We start from the raw sequence: 25,799 nt of genomic DNA, 5'->3' as shown, positions 1-25,799 counted from the left end.
GAAGAGTGGAGACCTTTAACTCTGTCACATATTTATGTATGCTTATGAGGCCAGGGAAGGGTCCTTCTGCAGATCTGCCCCAGATGAATGTATCAAAATAGTGTTCTGGAGGAAACTGGGTCTGCCTTCCAAACCTTTGTTCTCCAATGTTATTACTCTGAGAGAAGAGAGAGAGTGTTGCTGGTGTTTCAGTTAACTTGCATGTTGGAAGTTGCACGTGTATGCTTTTGTCATGTGGCAATCAGCATAGAATTTCAAGTCCAAACACGATCTAGACCAGCAGGAGGGTGAGGGTCACATGAATATCCATCTAATCCTGAAAAAAAAAAAAAATAAGATTTTTAGCTGATGCCTGTTTTCCATATAAAATGTAGCTTTCTTTTTTTTTTGTTTTATAGTTTTTCTTATTCCCTACAGCAAAAAAGACTAATATTCATTTAAAACCCAATAACAATTAAAACCCCCAATAACAATTAAAACCTACAATGAACAACTGCTCTAGCTTTGTTTATTGCATGCATAAATAATCATACTTCAATGAACATGTTAGTATCTATGATCTCTTCCCAGATTAAGGTTGCCTCGAGACTGCTTGCTTTGGCTACTGTAAATGTGACATGAATTACGCTCAGGAAAATGTGTCTAACATGCTGGGTTTGAAGTAAATTATTTTCTTCTAATATACCTACACAACTGTCACAAGGAATTACACTGCAGATTTAGTGATGTTAAGTGTCAATTGTAATTTGGTGACAGCCATTTTATTGGCTATGCATACTGCTCTGCTAGGACTGCTTCTCAGTATGGAGGCCACCGTATCATTAAAAACCAGTGATCCTTCACTGATGACATAATTTGACTGGCAGAGAGAGGAGCAGAGAGGGGCTTGCTTCCACCTGCACAGAATCTGCTGTATGTCAGAGATGAATTTGCCTTCAAATTAGAAACAGCACTGCAGATGAGGGGCTGTGATTTTGCTTGAGTTCTTTTAAGGCGTTTTTCTGGAATGGTTACTGAGCAGCTGATAGAAGTCTCCTTTAATATGTCAAACATATATATTATGCAGCCTGTAAACATTTCAAATATTTTAAGTCATAGCTTACAGTAAGTTATCTATGAAACTGTTTCAGTTGAACTGAGACACATGCATTTCTGCACACTCATCCATCCATTCTTTTGTCTATAACTCTGTCCTTGGCATAGGTTCCAGGAATAAAATTTATGTGATAAAATGGTCACCTAAAGAAAGAAAGAAAAAGAGCCCGACAAAAAACAAGCAAGGTCTAATACGAGCCCAGTGCTTTGGCACGTGGGATAAATCATCGGAGCTATGTAAAAATTTACAGTAAGAACAGAACTATAATCATACATTCTGAAAATTTTATAAACTGACAATTCAAGTTATGTGTTTTATGCTAATATCCATTGTGGTAGGGTCTAATAAACTGTGACTCCCTCATAAATAGTAGAAAAGCTGACGGCACTCCCAGCGAGCACGCACAGACCCACACGCATTCTGTTCTGATGCAGGAAACAGGAAATAGAGTCCAAGACTTTCTTAGCAAATTTAAATCAATATAACTGCATTCCATTTTCAGTATTTAAATTAAATTTTTTTTTTTTTTTTTGCTGCAAGGCACTGGAAGGAACAAAGCAAAGTACCTTAAAAGAAAGTGTATCGCTCATAATTTTACCTCATTTCACACCTATTTGACAGCTTCTCTTAGCCAATTGGTTTCATTGAAAATGCTGACAATGTTCACCTATTAGAGTCCTGCCCTTCTATGTGGAGACCATTCCTCTTAGATACACTTTATTAGCTTTCAACATGGAAAAAAATAACTCCTTCCCTCCTCACACAACTGACACTTGCCACTTCCCCCTTCTCTCCACAGAGCATTATTTATTTATTTATTAAAAAAGAGAAACTTTCCTGAACAATAAATAGCATAAATTATTCAGCCAATTTCAGTCCAGCCACATAAATCATACTCAGGCAGACAAGCTACTTATGACAAATGCTTTGTCTAAGAGAAATATACCACTGAAGGTTTAATCAGAAGCACTAAACATTTCAGACTTTCCCGTTTTCATTCTTGGCCAGAAACTCAATTTCTCTATCTAGAGAGGCTCTTGAGAATGCTCTTTTTTTTCTTCTTCTTCTTTCCCTTTTCCCAGGAGAATATTGAGACCATTTTTATCCACAGTAGGGAGGAAGGTGCTAATAAAAGTGCACTTTTCTGAAGAGAAATTCACATGGCGACTGGCAAATCTTCTAAATTCTTGGAAGCATATCTCAGGGCCCACTGTGGATACGTTAATAGCGCTTCACATGGTGAGCCATCCAGCCCGTCTTCTCGAGACTGGGCAGGTGTTCCCCATCGACCAGAGAAGCCAGTGGAATTTGGAGGCAGGATGCATGCAGTGAGCTGGCAGGACGGGGCGTTCTGGGTCCTCTTTCCTCCTGTCATTGGCTCCTATGGCTGCTTCTGCTACGTTATGGTTTTTTTTTTTATCCTCACCCAAGGACATTTTTTTTTCTCCATTTTTTCTTCAGATGTGGGAGGGAGAGAGAGGGAGAGAGAGAAACATTGACGAGAAAGGGACACATCCAGTGGCTGCCACCTGCACGACCAACTAGGGCCGGGGACAAACTGCAACCGAGGTACATGCCCTTAGCGGAAACCGAACCCGGGTCTCTCTGGACCGCAGGCCGACGCTCTAACCACTGAGCAAAACCTGCCAGGGCTGCTGCGTTAAGTTTTTTAACTGAAGTTTCTCCTCTACTCTTTAATAATATAAATTGCCCCCATAAAAATGTTTATTTACAGCATGGCAGGCTAAAATATGCCCATAAAATTCTTTTTTGGGTAAGCTTCAAATAATGGTGATTTTTTTTTTCCAGTAAGAGGAATGAAATCTTAATTGCCCCAATACTTTAATTGCCAAGATTTTCCTCTAGTCACCATTTAACTAATTCCTAGACCATCAACGATTCAAGGCATAAATATGTCTGTTGTTGGGGACATGGATATTTGGAACGACTTTGAAATGTAAAAAAGAAATTAGGTCCATGCTTGATTTTGATAACCATTTACTCTGAGGAAAAGTTTCCATTCTGCTAAAACAGTGAGGTGTTTGGGTGTGTGTGTGTGTGTGTGTGTGTGTGTGTGTTGCTTATTTTTGACAACAAAGCCTTGTCGTCTAAGAAATGGTTGGATTTCTTCAGTGAAAATGGTCACGGCTGAGCAAAGAATAGCCAGTTTCCTCACCCAGTTTTAATCAAAAGGGGGACAACCGAAACCATTAGGAAACACTGGGAGAAGGTGGGAGTGACCTGTAGTGGGAGCGGCAGAGGAAACAGGGGTTGTAGTTTTGGAGTACAAAGGCAGGGAAAATGTCACGAAAGATTTGTCTACACCTATGGCTCCCCCAACTCTTGCTGTGGAAAGCGAGTCTCCGGGGCCCAGCGCCTCCCCAGTGCGCGAAGGGACCCCTCCAGTGAAGCCAGGGGAAAGGCAGGACCTGGAACACAGCGCGGCTTCCCTCTGGGCCTGTTTTCTGCAGTGGTTTCTGGACTCAGCCTTGCCTACCTTACAAGCTCCGGGTGAATTGTGGCTCAAGCAGCTGTGGCTGTGGGCCACGTGACGAAGTATTCCTTTCTGATGAACATGTGGCATTTTGCCATAAAAAGGTACAGCACATGGATCTCCTGAGGAACATGCATCAAGTTTATTTTCTGACTAGTAAATGAATAAATTTTTCTGACTCAATAGGGAATGAAAGGAAAATAACCTGCCTTTGGAGCTATCCCAAGATCTGATTCCTTTGGAGCGGTTCATGTAATTTAACAACAACAACCCAGTCATCAGAGAACTCTGGGGTAAGTATATAGCCAACTATAAGCCTCACTGATGAGGGAACTCTGTCCACAGGGACTAAGACAGAAGTAGGTAACTTTGAGCAATGCTGGGGGAGAAAATATAGCTCAGGGAATGTCGCCTAAACCCCATTCTAGACAGACACATTTACATCCCCGTGTTTTTAGGAGACGATATCACAATGCACTCTTAGAAATGGTTTGGTTGTGATTGTTGTTATCCAGAGTTTGTGTCCACTTGATTATATTTGTCATGTATTATGCCAGGGCTCTGATAAGTGTGTAAGAAATTGGAGAGCAGCTATAGTAGTGAAGAAGCTAAAGAAGGCAAGTGCAAAGATTGAGACCTTACGCCAACAAGAGTTTAGAAATGTAAAGAAAAGGAAAAAATTCAGTGCAGTGTAGGATATTATGACATTGTCAATGAAAAACTGCTCCTTCTGAGTTTAATTTCTCTTAGACCAACTTACCATTGTGTGTAAATAGGGCGAGCTTATGTCCCAACGTGCCCAGGACAGTCTCAGTTTGTCTGTTGAGCAGGCTTAGTTATTTTTTATTTATTTATTTTTTTATCCTCACCCGAGGACATTTTTGCATTTATCTTCAGACATAGTGGGAGGGAGAGAGAGAGGAAGAGAGAGAGAGAAACATTGATGTGAGAGAGACACATCAAGTGGCTGCCACCCGCACAACCCCAACCAGGGCCGGGGACAAACTGCAACCGAGGTACGTGCCCTCTGCGGGAACCCAACCCGGGTCTCTCTGGACCGCAGGCTGATGCTCTAACCGCTGAGCCAAACTGGCCAGGGCAAGCAGGCTTAGTTATAAATAATGTCCCCTTTTATTCTTAAAAGTGTCCTGACTGGGGAGATACATTATATTGTCACCCTAACCATAAACACTAGATTTGTCTAAAGGATGAAAGTGGGAATGTTTTGATTTGGTTTTCAAATCTGGCAGCCTGAAGTGATGGAGTGAGCAGGCAGGGGCCGAGGAAACCGGAGCAGGCCAGGCCTCGCTGATAACACACGCACATCCCTCCTCCAGTGGTCGTGATTACGTCTTTTGTCTTTCTGCCTTAGGCCTTCTCAGAGGATATTTTGAAATGTTTTCAGATAAACAATTTAGGATTCCAAATAATTTCACATTTTCTTTTATAGTTGTAGTATTTAGGAAAACGTGAGGACTGGATTTCATATGACTTGCTTAAATTAATTAGGGAGTTGGGAATGGAATCAAATTTCCCTTTATTCTATCATGAGAATTGTCATGGGTAGTGTTTTAGAATAGATGCAGGCCCTATGAGAGCAATCAACAATGTAGAATATGACCAAAGGATTCACATTTTGCATGATGGGGTAGAAGTTCTGATTCCACTAAAGTTAAAAGAAACTGCCAATGAGTTAACTTAAGAAATGACATGATTAAAAATATTTGTAAACATGGATACCTCTTATTTTTAAATATTTAAGCAAGGTTTTTCATAAAATTAGAAATTTCAATTAATCATATTACTTATGTTAATTATTTAGAAGTTAAAAACTACACTTCATTGCCTGACAGATTGTTTTGATTAAACACATGCTGGTTAATGTGAGGTTGCTGTAAATAATGATTTTTTTTGTGTGGGTATTAGCAAAGCATGCATTAAATTAATTACTTCAAAAATGTATACATGAAATGATACATTCAAGGTCTTTCGGAAAACAGGAAATGTAGAGTAATGTTATTTTTGCTAGGAAAATTATCTTCTATTTTGGTTCACTTATTTTTCATGTAACAAAACTCTGAATTGTTAATTGAGGAAACACCTGTTTTACCTGATTTTCTTAAGTGCACTGGATGGATTTTGGATGCCTTGCAGCAAAACTCTCATTAAACCAAGGATCCCATAATATGAGCTACAATGGCTGAATTATTACATCCAGGAGAATATTATACTAAAAGTTCACTGCATCATGATCCTCAGGGGTTTTGCTATAGAATTACTTGTAAATGGAACCATTTTATCAAAACATCCTTCTGATGCTTCAGGATTTCAGAGACTTGGATGAGAAGAGATGCTTTGTTATAGATAAGGAATTGGTTTGGAGAAGAAAACAGAAGTTAGAAACAAACGTTAGTTAAACTCTAGGCTGTTTAGAGCCCATTTTATTTCACCTGTCTATAAACTTCCTGGAAAAGCTTACGTGACAGAAATGTCCCAACCCTGTGCTGCTATTTTCTTGCACCAATCAGCATATTACCTTCCTCTGGCACCGTCACTGCTGTGTGGGCAGCATGTGGCCTGAGGCAGCCCAGCAGTGTACTTAGAATACTGGGCTGGACACACTTTCTCAGAATAAGTCACCTCATCTGCAGCGGAAGCCATTCTACTTGCTCAAAGAGAGCCTGTGTTTGAATAGTCCTATCGGAGGCTCTTAGGATAATGAGACTGATAGGATTCCTGGGAGGATTAAATAAAGAGATGGCACATTGGGAAACTTTCAAGCTTTATAATGCTTAAAAGCCTTTTGATCAATGGAAAGGCAAGATTTTATAACCTAAGTAAAGTACCCATTATAGCAGGGGTTCAATAAATACATATTTGTTTTCTTTCCTCATCGCTAATCAGTGTTCGTTCTCCGGTTATGTCTCCACTTCACCTTCTCAGTTTGATACATGAATTGGTTTCCTTTTAGCTTCCATGGCCCAGTGCCTGGGAATTCCCTACCTATCTACCAAGGGGCATGGGAAAACCCCATTATCAGCCTTCACACACGATTTCGGCTGGTGAGTGAACAGTACCCTGCTACCCATGTCATTAGATAGGGCAGTTTCACCCAGTCGCAGAGGAGCTGGACATTCCGATCATTCTTCAGTTAAGTACAAATTTCCTTTGAGGAAAACCAGATTCGAGGGCACAGGTTGTGGCAATTGTGTATTCCCCAAATGACCATGACAGCTTTTCCTCCCCACGTGCTCACCCAGAACATCACCGCTTCTTCAAGAGCAGAGTCTGCATCTCTCTCATGAAGTTGGGTGGGCTTCTGCGGCTGTTTCCAGACTCACAGAGCATGGCAAGGGTGATGCTGTAGGAGCTCCAAAGCTGAGTTAAAAGAGGGGTGACAGTTTCTGCCTGGCTCCCTTTCTGGGGGTGCTGCCTGTTAGGACCCAGCTGGTATGCAGTGAGACGTCCAGGCTACGTGGAGAACAGAGGTCCCTCCAGGCCAGCAGTCAGCAGCCAGGTGAGCGAGCCCTGTCCTCGGTGGTCCAGGACGTCCTGCCTCAGGGGGGCTGCTCTGCTGATGCTAGGTGGAGCAGAAATGAGCTTTCCTTGCTGAGTCCTGCCCCAACTGCAGATTTGTGAGCAAAAACAAATGGTTGATGTCCTTGTTTCTGGTGGTTTGTTAAGCAGCAATAGATATTAATTCCCACTACATTATGAGGTGGTGCTAGTATTATGCTCATTTTATAGAGAAGGAAATACAGGCATCCAATAATTAAATATCTCTTCAAGGTCACCCTGGTGGTAAGCGATGGGGCCAGATTCTAGAGCTGCTCTCAAAGCACAGCTTCTCACAGAGGATACAGCGCTGACTTATCAGTCAGGGTGTGGCAGTAAATAGTGTAGGTTTTGGAGTCAAGCTACCAAAGTGATGAAGCACACTGTTCTTGGGTCCTGCGGGAATCAGGAATGAGTGAAGCAGAAATCCTTGCTCTCGTGGAGCTTCCTTTCTGTTACCACACTCAGGGGTTTGCATTTGGGGTACCGCATTAAAAAACAAGATGTGGGCCCTGACCAGTGTGGCTCAGTGGTTGGAGCATCTGCCTGTGGATCATGGGTTTGATTCCCAGTCAAGGGCAGGAACCTGGATTGCAAGTTTGATCCTCAGCTACAGTCGGGGTCGTGAGGAAGGCAGCCCATCAATGTGTCTCTCTCACATCGATGCCTCTCTCTCTCCCTCCCTTCACTTTATCTAAAAAATCAGTGGAAAGGTATCCTCAAGTGAGGATTAACAACAAGAAAAAGAGATGTGGTTGTTGCAAGGTAGTTTGATTTACTTGCAGCAAGTGGAGGAGATGGGGGATTGATATCCAAAGCTCTGTCTCCCCAAACAGAGCCTCAGCCATTGCCTCTGTATACTATTTAGTCAATTACACGTTGATATTTTTCTTGCAGTAGTCTGCTTTCATGTTGCGTTTCTGTCAGCTCATCCTGTTTATAGCTGTATCTACAAAATACTATGCTACCTTCTAATATTTAGCAGGAAATACCATTTAGTACTGTCCAGACCTTGAGACCCTGGCCCTATCTAACATTTCCAGCGTGTGAAGGACAATATTATAAATCCTTAACATGGAAAACATTTACAACAGTACCCGGAACATACAGGTAACATGACTATTGGTTATTGGTATGATTATTGAACATTAAAAGACTAATAAAGGTCATTATCTGTGACCCTAATGTTACAAACAGTATTGTCTGTTCATTTTAATAGCTGCATTTTAGTAGTTTTGATGGGAAATAACATTTGATTTGTGTGAGCAGAACACAGGTTTGAAACACAGATAATTCTAGCATGTTATGTGGTACCTAGTGTTTAATATTCAAATGTTTGTGATGGCCTCTAGGCCTTGTGGACCTGTAAAGAAATGTCAAAAGGGATTATGAAAATAATTTCAAAGATACTGAAAAAGAAAGTCCAACAGAAAAATAAAATAAAATCTTGATTATCTGTGTTGTAATGCTGGACAGGGAATGTGTCGATAATTGAAGTCAACAGATAGCCCTCAACTTCCTGGTTCATCAAACCTTTTCTAAGAGCTGGTGAGCAGCAAAATTGGCTGGTTTAATCTCATTCCCTTTTATTGCTCCCATGGAGATGCTGAGGAATAAAACACAAGGAGAGGCAAGAACCCAGGTAGCCAGTCTGTTGTGGATGTTTAGAGGTGGAAGGGACCTTAGATGCGCCTGTGGTCTAGACTTTAGGAAACTGAGGCTTGGAGATGCACATAGTTCCTGAGCATAACAGCTGAAACAAAGTCCCAAGCCCCAGGCTTCCAGTCTTGCACTTGGCTTGTAGCTTTCACTGAAAGTCACTCTTCTTCCTTAACTGCAACTGCTAATCATCTGGGTCTATGTACAAGTAACAGAGTTAAATGGAAACTAAGATTTCTTCTAATATTTTTTTTGTTAATCCTCACCATAGGATATTTTCCATTGATTTTTAGAGAGAGTGGAAGGGAGAGAGGGAAAGAAAGAGAGAGAGAAACATCAATTTGAGAGAAACATGATCAGTTGCCTCTCACCCAACCCCAACAAAAGCCAGGGATCAAATCTGCAACCTAGGTATGTGCCCTTGACTGGGAATCGAACCCAAGACCCTTCCATCTGTGGGCTGATGCTCTAACCGTTGAGCACTGGCTAGGGCTAAGATTTCTTTTCCTATATTGTGGTCAGTAAACACAGAGCCAGAAAGAAACCTTGATTTTTCTGTAGCCAGAGACTCAAAATTTCAGCCTCTGCTCAAGTGATTGACTCCACCTGGAGTCCCCTTGTGCTTCTAAAATACTCAAATTGGCCACTTTTACACATGAAGAATGCTTGTTCATTCTCAGGGCTGTTGGAGGAGGTCATGAAGAGCACCTGGTGGCTGGTTAACTGTGAGCTCCACCTGGGCAGTTGGAGGCTCTGCCTGCTACCCGTGCTTGGAATGTAGGTTCGGGCCACTGTTAATTCATGTAATTACTCCACCCTGGGAGCCATTTTCAAGGATGAGAGAGTGAGCTGCTGGACTGACTCTGACTGAACCCTGTTAAAGCCTCTTGGTAAACTTTTAAGATTCTAGTTGGCAGGAACAGAGACCTACTCATCTTGCAGAGCCCACGAGGAGCCTTGAAAGTAAGTTCCCTTGCTTATTAAACCTATCACCTACCCATCTGGAGTGGTCGACCTTCAGGCTTCTCCTTGCTCTCCAAGGAAAACATGGGGGACAGTCTGTGAACCAACAGTGGTCTGGCTACAATGTTCCTAAGCCTCCCCTGGCCACTGGCGCTGAGCTGCTTAGACCCCCAACTTACCCTGTATTACAGCTCCATATAATTATTCCATTTTAAATTGTAAGCCCCTGGAGGGTAGACAGGTGTCACAGTGACTGGGACAACAAGCAGTGCACACTGTGATACATAGTGTGTATCTTTCCCATTTAGGAAGAAGTTTTCCATGTCCCTTTCAGGACTGACTTTGTAGCTAGCCATCTGGAGTTAAATTACAATCAATGGTAAATTGTATGGTCATGTTTTCAGACTGTCAGGGGCAGGGGTAATAAATAGAAGGGACATGCTTTTTATCATATAACCACCAATATGCAGTTGGCATTATAAAATGATTTAATTTATTCACTTTAGAAATACTTGGGATCACTAACTAGGTAAAAAGCAATGTGTTAGGCTCCACGTTAAATAAAAATCTAAACAAATGTACGTAGTTTATTACAATGGTAGGTGACAGTATGTCCAGACAGTATTTTCTGGAATGCCTTTCCTGTCCCTTCCCATGGGAGATGGGAATAGATGGGAGTAGAAATAGGGGCTGGAGAGGTAGCTTGTTATAATTTCCCTTTGCAGCGGTTCACTGGAAATAGATATGTAGAATCAGCTGTGCTTGTGTGACGGGGAACACGTAGTCGGGAATAAGCTGGGTAGGGTTCTCTTCTCTCTCTTGTCCCTTTGAGCATCAGAACCTTGGTTTCCTTTGTATCCACCTAATGCAGATATCTATCATTAACAATATTTGAAAGGGCTATCGAATTGCTCATTTATAAAGAGAGTTGAATGGCTTAATTGAATAAAATAGACTATATAAAATATATATGTATTTTCAGTTTTTGAGATTAACTTTTAATTTTTCTCTACTAGAAATTGGTACTCTTTAGTAAGATATAGTTTAGATAATATTTTTTCTTGTTATGATCTGAATTTATTTTCTTCTTTTTTTTGCTTAGCTATACTAAGCTTCTGGAAGAGTCAATCATGCATATAAGTTCTTCGATAAAATGTGGCATCTTCTACAGTTGAGGTGTATATAAAGGGCACAGGGAAATAATTCTTAAGTTTTGTTTGAGGAACTAGAAAATTTCTTTAAAAAAGTAAACTTTCAGTTGAATGTTAATAATAAGATGCATTCTACTTATACAAGAGGAAGTAGGGGATTTTAAAATGAGTGAATGGCATGGATTCAGTGACTCACCCATTTTACTGAACAATCATTTATTGACTGTATTCTATATGCCAGGCATTGTGGTGTTGCTGGGGATACAAGAATGAAGACATAGTCCTAGATATCAAGGAGTTGCTTGAAGAGAAAAATACAAACACATAATTATAAAATAAAATTGTGAGTGAAATGATAGCACAGAGCTTTGTGGTGATCAACATAAAGGGCTGAAAGAACACTAGGTTTAGAAAATTAGAAGTATTGAAACTACAAGAATAGGGTGAGGGTAGGTAGAAGTCAGCCTAGTTGGATATGAATATACTAAATTATGAAGAGGTTGGAATGAACTTAAGAGATAGTAGATTCTGTCTTGTCTTTGATGATAAACTATTGAAAAATTTTATGCAGTTAAATTTTCTCTCATTTGTATATCACTTGCAACAGTGAAAAGGGGACAGACACAAGCTATGAGAGTATTGCAATAATTCAGGCAAGAGATAACACATATCAGGACTGGCAGTAGCAGTGAAATAGAAAGAATGTTTTTATAAACTGATTTAATATGGGGTTAAAGGAGAAGGATTAATATAGAATAAATATAAGTAAAGGCCAAACTTCTGGTTTTGCAATGAGTGGGAGATAGAACATGGAGATCGCAACAGTTTTGAGGGAAAGATGATGAGTCATACCCGTTGGCATTTTCAGATAAATATAATCTACCAGGAATTTAGATTTAAGAGTCTGAAGACCAAATAATGCTATGTAAAAGTTAGGTTGGGAACACAGAAGAGAGATGGTAGTGGAGGGTAACACTGTTTAGGAAGCACGCAGAGAGTGAGAAGCGGGCCAAGGACAGCATTTTGAGAAGCTCAAGATATAAAAGGAGGTTTGGAGTAGATGAGCTTGAAAGGATGCTGGAAAGAAATAGCCATAGAGGGGAGGAAGAAATAGAGCATTTCATGTCAGAAATCATGAGGGAAAAGTGTTTCAGGGAAAGATTGGCCAACATATTATAATCTCGAAAGATCAAGTAAGGCAAAGGCTAAAAAGTACCTGCTAGCTTTGGTAAGTAGAAGTTCCTTCCTTTTCATGGGGGGAATGGAGCTGTGCTGCAAAGGAATAAACAAGAGGTGCCGAGCTGAGACTGTGATAGTGGATTTCTTTCTTTAGAAACTTCTATGTGAACAGAAGACCATATTTCAGGTAGTGCCTATGGGGTTTGTGAAAATAAACTTTTAAAAGATGTGGCGATGGTGTTCATAGGTTTACATACCAAGGGAGGAAGAACCGAGGGAAAAAGGAGACTCAATGATTAAAGAAAAGTGGGTAACTGAGTGAACAATATCTTAGAAGAGACAGAGTGGGATGCAGTAAGGTTATTGATACTTGTTGGTTATGCTCTTCTTGTCCCATAACACACTGAGCCAGGCAGCTCGCTTCCTTGTAAAACCTGAGTATTAATTTGGTCACCCCATGGTGCAGTCTCTCTGATGTTGAATTTGGAACAATAAAATCGTAACCCAGCTACCAAAATGTAAAGTGCATTTTTTATTGGTGTTCCTCTAAAAATGCCTATGGCAGAAGCAGTATGATCCTAACTTGGAGTAAGACTTCTTAAATTTTTCTTTTGATGTCGTCCCCCTTAACCCTTTTATTCACTTGTCGCTGCATTTACTACAGATTTTCCACAGTATGTTGCACAGCAAAGCATACTGCCATTCCTTTTTCAACCTCTCCTTCTTGCTAAAGTCATACATTTAAAACTGACATAAAAATCTCTCCTGCTACCACTCTGCTTTCCAAAAGAAGTTTGCTCTAGTGGAGAAGAAGGACTGGAAGCCAGTGGAGGAGCTGACGGAAATAAGTGGACTTGAAGCTACGGAACTAGCCCAGTAGTTTTCAAACTTCGGCGCTCATCAAATCACCTAGAGAGTTTATTAAAACATCAGTTACTGGTTTCTATCCCAAGAGTTTCTGATTCAGGACATCTGTGGTGGGGCCCAATAATGTGCATTGTAATAAACCCCCAAGTGATACTGATGCTTCTTGTCTATGGAGCTCACTTTGAGAACAAGCTAGCTTAATGGGAAGCAAATCAGAGCAGAGACTTGGGAGCAATGGAATGCTATTGTAAAACCAAGGTATGAGGCTCAGTTTCTAATAAAAGCAAAAAGGCAAGTCTGGTTATTAGAAGACATCGAAGCGAGTCCTACTTGATACTGAGCTACTGAGTTCCTGGCCCAGGTTCTTTGTCTCCTTCTGATCAGGCTGTAACTGGTTCCACAGTCTGAGGATTAGATACATATAGGAGTGGTAGTTGGGTGGGTCCAGGTATTGAATTTGGAGGAACTGAAAGACAGATATCCAGGTAGGCTCTTACTTACTAATTTTGTAAAGGACAAACTGAAATGAGTGAGGGAGAAATGAACATACCAATGTTTTCCCCAGTGTGCCTTAATAAGTTCTGTGACCAGTCCAAGTTTAGTTTTGTATCCAGACTGAAGTGGCTTTTCTGACTCTCTGGATGAGTGGTTTTCCCACCTACAAAGTACTTAAAGCTATCTATTTACAAGCAATTATGTAGAGTAGTTTATGAGTCTAATGTCTGTGACAGCTTTACCTAATACTGAGAAATGATAAATCCCCAAATACATTTCTTAATCTATGTAATCATGCATAAATTCAGTAAAATTTGAGTTATATTGAGTTATATGCATTTCAGTTTGAGTTAAATATTCAGATTTCCATATTGTTGAATAGCTAAACAAATTTTATGTTTAAGATTTCCCTCAAGAACTTGTTAATGTACTTTTTACGGTGTTGTGTTCTGCAGAAAATGTTGACCTATGTCCAGATAAACATGCCAAAGCAGGGAAGAATATTAGGTAAATGAATCTTTATTTTCATAAATTCTGATATAATTTTAACAAGGGTAAAAAAATGTTCGATTCCCCTTAAGATAGGTCTTTTCTAAGTAAATGATATATAGAATTCATCTTCGTTTTGCTGTGTCAATTGCTATCCAGTTGAGCAAGTTAGATTGTAAGGAAATAACTGCATTTGTGAGAGGAGAAAAACAACAGACACATAATCACCTAAACTTTGGACAAACCTCTGAAATGGAAGCCAATATAGCAATGAAATCACAATGAAATTATAAATTTATGGAGGAAAAGCTGGGAGGTTAATTTTACCCCTTAAAACCTCAATGAAGCACAAAATTCAGGGGGAAAACTAATAATTATGACTAAGAATTGTAAGATTTGGAACATCAACTCAGCAAATGAAGACATTACCACATGGCAGACATTAGCCAATAAAAGGCATCCAGTCACTCTAAAATGAGCTCATCATGCAAAATGTGAGCACTGTGGATTTCCGGAGAGATGGTGCAGTTATGGAAAAATATCCATTTATTACTTTCTGTGACTGAGCTCATTCAGTGTACTGAGCACAGACAATGGCCTCACCCTTTGTGTGAAGTGCTTAGGAGGACTGAAAACATGGTGTAGGTACAGATCCTGACCTTCAGCAGATTACTGTTTAGTTGGATTGGGTGACTAGAGGGAAAAGCGACAAACAGCTACAAGATAAGGAGAGATGCCAAAGATAAAAAGAAACTTATATAAAGATGCAGAAAAAGGACTATGAGAAATCAGGGAGGAGGCAGAGTTGAGAATGACCTTCAAGAAAGAGAAGCAAGTGACCAGGTTCTTACAACCCTGGTCATAATATTCTTTGATGGTTATTTTAAATTTCTTTAGAGTAGGTACTATCTCACGAAACTGAAATGCCACAATATACATGTTTTCAAATGGCAGTTTGATTTCAAACCAACACACCTTTATGTGTGAATTGGAACAAACATGCTGGAGTGTAAAATTCATCGATGGATGTAAATCAGCCTGAGCTAGTTTGCACACCAGAACACACGTCCCCTATAACTCAGTGGCTTAATATAACTCTGGTTTAGACAAGATAGATTATGTGTAGAAAAGTAATTTTGTAAAAAGTGTGATGACGAGTGGCTTGGAGGCAGAGAGAACCTTTACAAGGCTCCTGGAAGAAATTGGGGCAAGTAATGATGAGGGTTGGAACCAGTGTAATAGTAGCATAACTGGAAAGAATAAGATGGGTTCAGGAGATTTTCACAGGTAGATTTAATGGGAACTACTTGGTGTGGGGACTGAGGGAGCTAGAAGAGTTAAATATAGTTTACATCTAGCTTGGTTGACTGGGTGGATAGTAACTCTATCAACTGACAAGATACTGTTCACCCAGAAGTAACAGCAGGTTTAGGGAGAACCCGATTGTGGTACTTGCAAGAAAATCACTTAGAGGTATTGACAAAGCAGTTAGAAATACATTTGGATCAAAAATGAAAGGCAGGACTGGACATGTAGATTTGGAAGCTTTTGGTCTCAGGGTGATGGTGGAAGCTGTAGGTTGGCTGAGATTTCTCTGGGAGGAGAAGTTTGAACATGGAACTTTGGGGAGAGAATTTACTGAGTGAAGAGGTGAGTTCAGGGGCTGGCTTCATTCTTTTCTAGAATGGGCTTTCATTAGTTTTCTTGGGTTGCTGTAACAAAGTACTACAAACTGGCTTAAACAACATAAATTTCTTAAATGTATGGTCTTCAGTTCTGGAGGCTAGAAGTCCAAGATCAAGGTGTCAGCGGGACTGCTTTCTTCTGCTGTCCGTGAGGGAGGGTATGTTCCGTGCCTCTCTCCTAGCTCGTGTGGTGTGCTAGCAGTCTCGGCATTCCTTGGCTTGTGGATGTATCCCCCTGATATCTGTCTTCATCTTCGTGTGGTGTCTGCCCTGTATATGTTCCACCCTGTCCAAAATTTCCCTTCTTCTATGGACACCCATCATACTGCATTAGGGTTCACCTTAATGACCTCATCTTAACTCTATCATCTGCCAAGACCATGTTGCTAAGTAAGGTCATGTTGTGAGGTACTATGGGTTAGGATGTCAACGTGAATTCTGGGGAGACAAAATTCAACCCATAATAGGTTTCTTCTACCCTTCCTCCCAGTACGTTTCAGAGTTAGGACAAAGACTGAGAATTAAGAGGAGAGAGAAAGCAGAAGCTGTGAATGTAGTCTATTTATTTGGAACTTACAAGTCAAATGGGGAGGGCTAAGGGCTCCATGGAAGATATAATCTCCAGAACACACTGTTTTACAGTTTGCCAAAAAAAAACACTCAAAGTCTATGGTATCTTAACAGTGATCCCTCCCTGCAAGACTATTTCTCAACCAAAAACATATGGGTTTGCTAATTTGGTGAATAATGGCACATGTCCCTAGATCATGAGTTCGTAGCCATTCACTTTGCATCTAGTGTAATGTGCTCTTTTCTGATGAAACTTAGACGTTTGAGTTTGAAAAATGATGTGTCTAAGAGAGTATGGACTAAGCAATCTTAGATATGGCAGAACAATAAAAACATTCTTGCCATGCATTCATTGGAGGTTCAAGGACACAGATTAACCTTGGGAGCTACATTATAGCATTTATTTTTTCAAAAGGAAGGAAAGACTTGGTATTTCAATTCTTGCTTTCATTTGAAGAGGGGAAAATATAAATCTCAGGATGTCTGAAAAATATTAAAATGTTCACAGAATTAACCGTCAGTGATAATATCAAATGTCACAGTTCCACTTCATCACTTATTGGGAGAAACTAAAATATGGAACCAAATGGTGGCCGACCAGGCTCTCTTCCTATGCATTATGGTGTGTTAATTTTATACCAAAATTGCTGGGTGTAAGTATGTGTATACAATTTTGTTCTGGGTCTGAGATATGTAGTTTGTGATTTGCAGTTGGATTAAAAATAAACACCAAAGAATTTAAGTGTTTTTGTAACAGAGTTTTAATGGCATTTATCTTTCAGTGGCATTTGTTTATCCTCCTAATTTTCCATTTTTATTTATTTATTTTTTTGTTTACAAATTATACATGTTGAGAGAGCAAAATTTGAATATATTTTTTCTAAATATTATACATTAAAGTCAGTGATGCATCTAGAGCATTAGGATTTTTGAAAGAGCAGTTTCATATCTTATGGTTTTTTTGTTGTTTTTCCATTTGTATAAGTGGGATGTACTGTTCCTGGGGAAAAATAGTGATGATGTAAACAGATATTGAACTTTTCTCTACCCTGTTGAAAATTCAGAGCATACAGCTATTTATATGTGGTACATTTTCCATAAATGGGCACAAAGTGACTACTGTGGAAATTGAGCTTGTCCAGCGTTATTTCCCTATCACGTTTGCCCAATTTTTCTACGTTTCCACTGGTCCAGGGGACTACTGTTGCTTCTGAACCTTGCACTAGGTACTGAGCCCTTCCTTTCTCTTTTGCTGTCTGACAGGTGGGACATGCTAGCATCTCTTCTTGTTTCATCCAGATCTCAACACTGCTCAGAAGGCAAAATGGCTAAACCTTGTTTTATGAGAAAACAATACCAATGTTAAATCAGAAGCGAATCAGTGAAAAGAATACTGGTCCTAGAATTAGAACACATAAGATTAGATGTTCTTTAATCTAATTAGATATTCTTTAACCTAGGCTGCTTTTAGCTGTGTATTCTTGGACAAGATATTAAACCTCTCATTCATTCATTCATTCATTCATTCATTCATTCATGTATTCATTCATTTACCTTTTCACCCATTCTTCTGCTTCTTTTCAACAAGCATTTATTGAATGTTTTCCTGTGTTTTAGGTTCCATGTTAGGCACAGAGGATGTTAAAATAAAAATCACAGACGTTTCCCTTAAGGAGTTCATACACCATTTGGGAAAATAAAAAAATTATGATAGGAGTGATGAGTGTTAGAGATAATCATCTATAAATGAGGAGGTAGAATAATATGATTTCTAATGTTCTTTTTACTTTTACAATCCTATGTCTCTAAGTCTATAAAAATCCTAAAAGTTGTTCACATGGCTTTCAACTGGGATAAAACGAGGCCTAGAGATATAAAGATAAAAAGTAAACCTATTTCCTCCACTTAACAGGCCCCTGACTTGAAAGGAAACTGGATGAGTAAGTGAATGTGTGTGTACCGTACTTGCTCTTCGAGTCCTTGGACGCTGGCATCCCCAGTTCCTGCAGGTGTAATGGCACCTGGGTGCACTGGACTGCAGTCTGTTCAGAGTCCGAGGGACTGGGACGTCAGCAAGGGGCAGCTGTACACGTGGGGCTGGATGGAGCAGGAAAGGACAAAACTTTGTGACGTCTGTTTCCATATGTGTTTGGGGAAGTGATGGGATCATCTGGGAGGCGAGAGAGCAAGATTTCAGCAGTATGCTTGGTTTTCCTTCCAAAACGCAAAGACAATTTATTAAAAGTATAGGCAACCCATGATTCACAAACATACAAGACAAAAAACAGAGGAGTCATAATCACCCATGCTTCTCATTCTTTGCTATAGACACCAATCAGGCCCTGGTGGAATCATTACTTTGTAAGATTAAAATTTCTTTTTAGGCATTCATGATGGTTAATAAATATTATCCCAAAAATCTACCTCAGATTCTTTTCAACTATGATTAAAAAAATAATACTAATAATACTTCAATAGGTAGAGTTTAAGTGTAATACAGATCTGACTGACATATTTCTGGTATCAATCAGTGTTTAATCGGACGAACAATCCACTTGAGGAATTTCAACCAGAGTGAATTGAATATAGTTACAAAGTACTGAAGGTCTGGAGGCACTGATGGGGTAAGTTTACTTAGGGAGAAGTACCTACATAACAGTACTACCTCCTGAGACCTGGAGGCCTGAAGGAGAAAACGCTGCTGTTCGGAGCTGAGTTACCTGAGCCACACGTACCTGTCACTATTGCTGCTGCTGAAACTGCCCTTAGAATCTGGAAAAAAAACAAGGTGGCTTGTTTTCTCCAGCACCTCCCTCTGTGAAACTGAATAGGAGGCCTGCTGGCAAGGGAGTCTGGGGATGTAGTGCACCCCTGAGGTACAGAAGAGAGTAGAGAGGAACAGAGACAGAACTGAGAGACAGCACACTCTCCAGCATACGCCACATTGTCTTCCTCTCCTCGGCAATCTGGTCATTTTCCTGAGCCTTCTTTACTACCATTGAGCTAGTGAAGGGGTGAGTGAGCTAAACAGGGAAGGAGGAGGATGTAACATGGTGACAGTTCTTGACAGGAAGGAAAATGGGTAGCTGGAAGAAAAGAGAAGACCAAGGGGATGTGAAAGGCAAGAGGTCAGAAGTTATACTTCATAGGGGTCAATCCTTTTGGGTTGGGGTAAAGTGAGGGCTAGCAGAACATCCAATTAAATTGTGGGATTATATGTGTTTCAGGATCTGTTTTAGGAAAATGTCAAATTTCTTGAAGAACTTCTATGTTTATCATGGTACAATGCCAATATGGTGCCATAGGATGGGTAAGTTAGAGATGACTAGAGGAAGCATCTAGGTAGGAGGGCTCAGTAATGCCCTGGCTTCCCATGGCCCATGGGGGTATGTAGGGATTGCATGAGTTCTTGAGTCTCCTGTTACTAAGAGAATCAGTGGAATGCAAGAAGCTGGGGCCGGGGCAAGGATGCTGCAGGGCCCTTGCTACAGAGAGCTGTAGCAGGCTCTATGGCCTTTGAGAATGGTGCCACCATGACCTTTCCCTCTCCAAAGCCCGAAAGCACCAGGCAGTACAAAACTTAACACAGTAGCACTGGATGCTGTTACTTGGTGCAGCTCACTGCAGTCGAGCAAAGACCCAGGTGCTAGCCCATGAGCCAGAAGTCCTTCCCCTGTCACAATGAGGATGCACAATCATCCTCATATACCCAGAGACCGTCCTGGGAGAGGGAGGGAGGTGAGATCCTTGAGAGAAGAGAAACTGCCTTTATAGTTTAAAGAAGTCTTTTTCAGCAGTCATTTAAGACTCACACAGGAAGATACCAATGTAGGTGCTGCAGAGCAAGATGCGAGGAGGGGAAACGTGTTCACACTGCATACGCTTCTTCGGAAAGCCGTGTTCCCCATATCATGGAAGATGTAATTGTCATCATTGGTTATAATACACGATGACAAATTTTCCAATTGAACCCTTTTTAGATAGAATGCTTAAGAATTTCAATCTGTTCATAATATATAAAGTAAAATAGTTCCGGAAAATTAGTTACTTTTTAGTTATTGGTATTTATTGTTTCATGTGATATAAAATAAAGCTAATTTTTAGGGGAAAAGATTTTGTTATGTAAGTATTCATCATTTATACTACAATAGAAAGGTCTATATGGTGTTTCTAAGAACCTATAGAAAGCATGATCTTTTGTTTTGAGAAGGTCATAATCTGAAGTGATTCATTTATTTGCAAAGATAGGGTTATTGTAAGAACAAAAGGATGGTGTTTATTAAGGTTTATAAGCTGAAGGAGAGATTGTTTCCATTCATCCCCATCTTTCCATAATGCTTTTGTAATGGGGACAAATATTAAAATGATCCATTCTTGTCAAAAGGGGTCTATTCAGAGTTGGACAACTAAATAAAAAATAACAGAATTCCTAGGCTACCCACCAACCATGGGGCCCTGACCCCAGTGTACCACACTACCTTGAAGTAATCCAAAAGCCATCAATTAATATTCTTATAATTTTATTTATGTTTGTGGTAACTACAATATTAGACTACTACTTAAATAAGTAACAATTTGGAAATAAAATTTTTATACTTTTGTGTTTAGGCTCCTATACACAATCCATAAAGACTAGTTATTTGTGTTCATAAATGTATGATGATCTCAAAATGAGCTGGTTTATAGTTTTTATGCATTAACTTCTCAGACTGCTTGAGTATCATTTTCTGCTGGCTATTATATTATTGGGTCACCATAACACTAAACTGTAGGGCGTTTTAGCTGATAATTCCTGAAAAGTGCTTACTTTTGAAATAAAAAGCAAAGCAAAAAAAAAAAAAAGAAAAAAAAATCAAACTACAATGCTGACTGAAAAAAATATTTATATTTATATTAAACCCCTCAGCTAGATTCTCCGACACATCACTGCTTAAAATGCAGTCACCTGACAAAAACAGTTCTAATTATTACCCCCTTGGGCTAACATTTTTCAGAGTGACTGGCTAAAATGCACTCCAGCTCATAATTTCTGTCTCTGACAGTGCAAGACATAACCTAGTTTCCTCTAATGCAAAAGTCTCTAATCTAGAGGGCAAGACCCCGCTCCGTGTAACACTGAAGGGAGAAAATGCAATCTGAGCACAAGGAAATTGCACACATAGTTTGATAGTTCTACCACTCGCAGGATTTTTTTTCCTCCTTGGGTTTAAATGTCTTGTTTTATTTTATACTAAATTATGACCTGGCTGAAATTGCTATGTTTTCTTTGTCATATTCTAGAAACCTCTTACTATAAAAGTGAAGGTTATACTATAGTTCTATACTTTCATTTTTTTCAGGGGTGGGAATGTTCACATTTCGACAGTTCAGCAGCAAAAACATTAAAAGTTACTGTGCTTGCTACAGCAATATTTTTTTCATGTTGAATAATAGCTCTTTTGTCTTGGCAAATGGGGCATATATAGTGCATGAGAAAAAGGTAATTACATTGTTTTGAAATGACAAAAGTGGAGATTTTTGACTTGGACTAATCAGGAACAATTTCATTGTTGAATCTATGAACGAACAAACTTTTATGATTGCTGGGAGAGGGGAATTAACCTCAAATTGTTCTGGTTCAAGTCACAGGCGGTGGCTGAGGAATACATTGCCCTGAAACCGATAAGCCAGAAGGCTTGAGAAGTTTCAGGAAGTCAGTCAGAAGTCTTGCAAAGAAGGCAGCTATCAGCATACGGTACTGGAGATTTTCGTTAACAATTTTTATTTCTGTGAATTGGAGAGACTTTGCCCCCTTTTCCTATCTCTTTTCCGCTGACAGCTGCTGCTTAACACCTTTCCTTCCAGCTGGGAGGGCAGCCGATGGCTGCAGAGGCGGCTAACGCCAGGACGGCTCCTTAGCGAGCCACCAGGGCATCGGTTTCCTCCTGGAGACTGCACATGTCACCTTCACGTCTCATGCGTCTTCCATCATTTATGTGAATATATCAAGGGGCTCTGGTAGAAGGCACTAGGCTATGCAAGTGCAGTCTAACCAGTGACTGAGAACAAAGGCTGCCTTCAGCTACAAATGATTCACAACTATGGTGAAGAATACTTTATTTTTTCCTCCAAAATGACTTTGAAGTCTCAAGATTCAATGACTAAATTTCCATACTCAGAAAATAGAATTGAAAGAATAGCATAGAGAAAAGATTAAAAAAAAAACTGGTTTTGATAAGCATTTATAAAATTACTATATACAAAGGTTTGGCAATGTTTAGGATGAACTTGTAATTTCAGAAGGAAGGTTTATAGTTCTCAGACATGCTGCTGTAACTTATTATCCCCAAATTTCTCAGCTTCCAGAAGAAGATATCAGTCTTATCAATACCATCAGTAAATATTGGGTGCTGCTTTGCAAAAAATGAATGAATTATTTAAAAGGTTATGTGGCTATATCTAACAGGTACTTTTAAATATCGTGTGGCTCATTAAGCAGTTTAATCCAATAAGTTGATAAAAGATTCTATAGTTCATCTCTAAAAAAATTGAAGCATCAATTTTATTTTTCAATCTTTAAATTATAAATATTAGTATGTTTTTAAAAAGGTACTTCTTTTCTAATACCCTATAGCATCTATGTTCTTGGGGATAACTAAGAATAATGAACAGGATTAGGAAATACTTTATGCTTAATGGTGTAGCCCCGAGAAGGCAGTGCGGTCTCTCTAACTCTTCCCACCTGTCCGTTGAGGGAGTGGGCTTGGTCTCAACAAAGGTGGCATTGAAAATACAGAGAAGTTGCAGCCCAGAAACACAGAACGGGCATCCTTGGTGCTAATTTACTAAAGCCTATGGACAACATTTTGAAGAAACTCAGTTTTTAGAGTATGGGCACTTTTGACAGTTTTTTTTTTTTAGATATTAAACATTTAAAAAAAATAAATTTATTTAATATTGTATTTTAAAATTAAATAGTCAGTAGGGGATACATTCTAAACTTTGAATGCAAGAAAATATTTCACAGTAAAGAACAATTGTGGACTGAAAACAATATTCTGAAAAATATTTGGATATAAATGTGTCTTCATTAATATTAGTTATGGGTCCATAGGACAATGTCCTAATCTAGTCCTTATTCTATTTTAACCTCACAATGTCATCTCTATGAGAATTTAAAAAAAATAGTATATATAAAAGCTCACTTTAAATAGTTTTGTCAGCTCTGTCTTTCATAAACTTAATGGTTTCTAAATATTTCCAGATTTGGTTGTCTGATATCATCAGAACAATTATGAAATACTTTTAGTAGTACCGTGTCAACAAGGCCTTTGGAATTTTTTTACTATTCATCTATTAACAGCTTTAAAATATGAAAAATGTTAAAAATAATTAAAAAATTAACCCAACTAAAACAAATGGCTTATCTGTTCAGAATCAGTGTTATTTTTATTGAGAGTTTACTATGTGCCAGGCACTTTTTTTTCCAGTGCCATATGTACATTATTTCATTTAATCCTCAACACAGTTCAGTGGAAAAGTTACTATTATTGTCATTTTTATAGACAAGGAAACTGAGGCAGAAACAGGATATGTAACTTGTCCAGAGGCACATAGTTGATAAATAGAAGAATTGATATGAAAACCTAGGTAGCTTGATGATGTGTTCTTTGCCCTTATCTTTTATTATATTGCTTTACCCTAGTTAATATTAATTCAGAAACTATGTTATGAAACATTTTTTTAAAAAAAAATAATATGGGATGTAAAATTCATTAATAGGAAAAATAAAGATGGTTCTGTACATCAATGATGAAAACATACCCCTCTGTTCTCCATCACTAACCCTGAAGCATGGTAGCGGCGTGGGGGATGCCCTGCACCTTCATGAGCACAGCTCCTCAGAATGCCATTGGAAGAGGGAATGCCAAAGGCAAAGGTACAGGTGTTGATGACTAGATAGTTCCACAGAAGGAGGGTGACTTCGTAATTTTTCTCTCGCACGTTGGTGAGATTTCTACGTTATAACAAGAGAACATGATATAGTATTTAATTAAAATATTGACCTACTGATATTAAAAATAATTTACACTGAAGTTACATATTAAAATTTATTTTTCTTGAGAAATAAATCATGGCTGTAGTTTTTGAAAAATATTCACTGGTGTTTTACCTTTTGATTAAAGTATAAAATAAGCACTCTAATGAAAATTACTTGGGTAAAATGGACTTCAGGCTAAAAACTGTGTGAATCATGAGTTTTCCAGGAAGAATTTTATTTTGACCTAAATGATATTCGAGAGGTCAACTTAGACCTCGATACATTTTGAACAGGACAGAAGCACAGTGGCCTCTCAGCTGGTGTAGGGGAGGGAAACGTGTAAGGAGCCTTTATTGACCCAAGCTGGGCTGAGGTTTCCTTGGTCATTATTACCTAGTCTCCAGTACCAGAAAGGGGAGAAAGCGGAAAAAGTAAATTTCTTATGAAAGGATTCTTTTCATTTACAGACTTCATAAATGCCAGGAAGTTAACACAGAGGCAATGTATATCACTGATTCTTTTTGGTAATAACATGCAGCAACTAGAGTCTTGTTAAGATTTTTATCAAAGAGAGAAAATACATAATTCTATTGTTTCTCACATCTGTTTTTGGGAAAAAAGGAATTATTTTGTCATTAGAACCTGTAAAATAAAATTCCAATAAAATTTATGTACACAAATCTATGCAAACCAATAAAAAGAAAATATTTACATGTGTTTTATTAATGGAAGCCAGTTTTCCACAGTTCTCGATTCATCTTCTTCAGTGAGTTTTGTTTATCTTTCCTATCCAATGTAAGTGGTTATAGTTGGGGATGTATGTATTTTATACGTCTATACACATACATAACAGAATGTAGTTTGGGTTTTTAACTGATACACATTTCAGCGGCCAGCGATTACTTTTCTTTATGTAGTGTTTTACTCGACTCTAGTATTATTGGTGCTTTCTGCTCACTTCGGTATAGGCCGCAGTAAACATTTGGAAGGCATTTTGTATGGCAAGTTTGTGTATTGCAATTTTTGAGTAATGCAAACATCCCCCTTAAATAAATGAAAACAGATCCTAGAAAGGGTATGCTTCCAGCACATTCCCCAAAGATCTGAGTGCCGCTGTGCATTCTTGCTCAATTTAAACAAACTGAACTTCAGTTAGTCTCCCCTCCCCTAATGGGCACCCCCACTGGGAACATTGTTAGGTTACCACCATGGACAAGGCCTCAGTACAGCTGGGTCTGTAAACAAGGCCATAATCCGCATGAAAGAACGCTCAGAGTTTTGGCAGCACTCACAGTGTTGTTAGCATATTGTGCCAAAGCAATAACAAAGCCATCATTTTTAAGTTTGTTCACGGATTTGTATTAATCAAGAAATTTTCCAGAAATTACTTCTAAACAAGGAACCTTCCAGAAAGTTACCATTTGGCAAGACGGTTTCCAGATGCCTTTTTTTTCCTCCCTTTTTTCTTTTTTTGCTTATCTACAACATATTCTTCCAAATAAATTACAAATTTGTGGAAGTTCAGTTGAGACAGAAAACACATTGCTGCTGTGTTACTGGAAGGGGCTCCCTTTAG

Source organism: Molossus molossus, unplaced genomic scaffold, assembly GCF_014108415.1.
Source record: "Molossus molossus isolate mMolMol1 unplaced genomic scaffold, mMolMol1.p scaffold_m16_p_3, whole genome shotgun sequence".
NCBI classification, from domain to species: Eukaryota; Metazoa; Chordata; class Mammalia; order Chiroptera; family Molossidae; genus Molossus; species Molossus molossus.
This window is presented reverse-complemented; position numbering follows the sequence as displayed.